A 3,526-nucleotide genomic window follows, 5' to 3' on the forward strand; every position below is an offset into this window, starting at 1 on the left:
TAAACGCTATCTTCCTCACCCACTATACTTCTTCCTTGTCTCATTTCCTTCGCTCTTATGTTTATCTACTCAATGTTGATTTAGTTTTTGTTGTCATTAATTTTTTTAGTTTTGTTCATTGTTTTAATTGTATATGATTTCTATTATGAGCTAGGTTGTTATTGAAGATAAGCTGATGCTAGGATTGAATTTGGTTGGTGATTTCGAATTCATGCATTTATTTCTTGTTTGTTTCATTATTTGGATGCTTGATTTGAACCATGATTAATGCTTTTTTTATTCTTAGTTACAATCATTAAATGGTTTTTGTACTGTTTAGAGATCGAAAGGTGATAATTAATCGAACTCGGAAGGTGATAATTAATCGAGCTCATGTTTGAATTTACCTAAATTGATCATGATCTAGAGTAGGGATAACCTATACATTTGTGTAGTCTTTTAAATTCCCGCTCATAATCTTTGTGATTGTTCTAATAGTATTTGAGACACTAATGTGATAATTTGACAATTAGATAGATTTGTTTGCGACTTGGGAGAGTTAGTGATTATAATTATGCACATGAGGCTATAATCCTTAGTAACAAATATATTTAATTTGCATTTGAAATATCTAGCCATGTAAAATCGTGACCTTCGCTTTTCTCGTATTTGAAACTCGTTCATTCATTTGCTTTTAATTCGTCGTTGTAGTTTTCTTTTAATTTGGTTTTTTTTTTAGTTTTTTTTTTTGTAGAAATTACCACTTTCACAACTATCTATTCAATTCGAAAATCTTGTAGAAATTAGAACTTTCACTCTCACTAGTATTAACTTAAGTCTCGTAGATTCGACATCATTACTTACAAAATCTTTATTATTTGAGAGACACATACACGCGTAAAAATTGTAACATTGATCACAATCACGATTGAAAACTCAATCTATGTTACTCACAAAAACAGAGATTTACGCACTCAGGAGTCAGAACACTCAACAAATTCTCATAATGCTCAAGAAATAAAACATCACAATTCGTTAAAAGACCCATGTGGCCGAACTTCATCTTTTATATTAAATTGGATGAGCTGAATGACTTCACTAGGATTTCTAAGATGATCATGGTCAAAGATACACCGTTCAAATAGATTCGGAAAAAATTAAACCACATCGTATCTCGTGAGATATGTCCAGGGGGAAGCCATATTTCTAACATCTTGGACCGTAATATAAGTTAATTCATCGTAGCGACCTGATGGTTTGGGATATCGGTTAAGGTAGTGAGTTTTGAGGGTTTTTTTTTTTAATCATTTTTCTTCCGTACAACTCAAACTTGTCCTCATATGTAAGAATATAAAATCAAATTATTCACTGTTATATATATAAACTTGGAATAAAAAACGGCAAATTTTTTAATCAGACACACAATAAAAATGTTCCTTCTAATGCATTCCAATCGTGCCGGCTTAGAGATTAGAAGGTTTTTGCAATTCATTTACGGCATAGGAATTAGGTTACTCAAAATATGTAGATAAACTTTGGCTTTCATTATATTGGCTAGTTTTGCACTTTTGCTTTGCTTAACTAAAAAGTTCCAGTGCCTAATCGCATGAGATTAGTTCTCCAGCAAAAAAGAAACGGTTACATGGAAGATTAAAAATATTAAACTTGAAATAAAATAGTCAATGATTTTGTCGAGTTGATTAGCTAGCCATCATCGCCTTGAATAGCTTTCTGTTCACGACAGACAGATCATTGTTTCTTTTTTCTTTGCTGGGACAGAAAGAAAGTTATGGATTTAGAGATACGTCGAATTAAAATTCATATTAATTCATAAAAAGTGGGAGAATATATGGGATTTATAATACTCTTATCTTACCATACCTGTATGAAGTACAATTGAATTAGGTAACAGGATTATAATCCCACATGGATTATTATATTCAAGGGCACATAGTCTAAAATGGGACCCATTAGCTAGTGACAACTGACAGGCAATGGAATAGAAAGAGAGAAAAAAAAATTATAAATAGAGATAGATTATAAAACGAGGAATGCAATGCATCACTATATGTATTATCATTTATAACGTATATACTTTTATTATAACATATACGAACTGTACTGGGGCAAATGGAATGATTAATTTTGATAGACTTTCTAAAGAAGAAGAAAAAAAAGATTATTACCGATGTTGTCTTTTTTCATTTCACTTTTTTGTGTTTAGTTTAAACTTTTAAAGAAAATAAGAAAAGAAAGGGAAAATTTTAAAATTAAAAAAGGGAAAAGGGAATAGTTGAAGAGATGAGGAATCCATATGTGTTCCAAGCACTTGTAGACAAAATGAGCTTCAGAAGGAAGAGAAGAAAAGCAGCACTTGCTTTTTACGACCCAGAAAAGGAGATTTCAAACACCGTAAGAGGCTTAGGAAATTGCGTGGTTACTAACATCTCTCTCTCTCTCTCTCTCTCTCTCTCTCTCTCTCTCATGTCGATAATTAGAGAACGCGAAGAGGGTGCTTGTGGTTAATTAACTTCAGCCCCACAATTTTTTTATGTTTTTTTTTCATTTTCAAGATTATATATAAAATCTTCTCTCTTGCTTTCCCTCTGAAAGCCACACATAAACCCTATATGGGACAGCAGATATATTATTATTAACCAGCTATGTATATGTGTTTTATTTTTCTTTTTCTCTCGCTATATATATATATGTGTGTGTGTGTGTAATATAGCTTCTTGTACTTCTATTTAACCCTTGAATTAGCCCTCGGGTTCGCTCTTTTATGTACCAATTCAAATGCTTCCATAATATATTTTCCTAGCTCTCTTTTGGTGGGCTTTTGCTTTTTCAAACCCCATTTTGATTGAGACCCAGCTCAGATCTTTACTAACCTCTCTCTCTCTCTTCTCTCTCTCTCTCAACTCTCAAAACCTCCATAAATACCTCTTCTTCTTCCCTTTTAAATAAGATTTTTATGTGAGTTTGAGTTTGTAATAGATATAGGTTAGATAACCTATCCATGCACTAACATGGCTGTATCAACAAACTAAGTCATGGAAATTGGGGATACTTTGGGTATTTGGTGCTCTATATATTAGCTTAGCCTCTTACTACACACATCACGTAAATAATAGAGAGATAGAGAGAGAGGGGAATTATTATGTATGAATGCATGAGAGCCTGTTCAACATCAACACAACAAGTTTCTTCTTCTTTAGATTGCATTAGTGTCTGCTTTATAATTTTTTTTTTATATATACAGATGTATATATGTATTATATTATATGATGCAAAAAAAAATGTGCCTGGCTCCCTGTATGCCATTTGCAGACTCCACCGAAGTATCGGTGGCCTCCGTGGATGGCGTATGAGGAGCCATGCATATTCCCTGTATTATACACATACACACATATATATATATATATATATGTAAATGTATGTATACCGGTTCTCACGATGACGTTTCCGTATATTTCTGATCTGTTCGACATGGTTGGGAGGGTATTCCCGTCATCTTTCTATGCAAACCCAACATCAGCAAGGGTAG

The sequence above is a fragment of the Urtica dioica genome, chromosome 12 (assembly GCF_054948205.1).
Source record: "Urtica dioica subsp. dioica isolate 48M chromosome 12, U.dioica_male_clone48M_v1_H2, whole genome shotgun sequence".
Taxonomy (NCBI): Eukaryota; Viridiplantae; Streptophyta; class Magnoliopsida; order Rosales; family Urticaceae; genus Urtica; species Urtica dioica.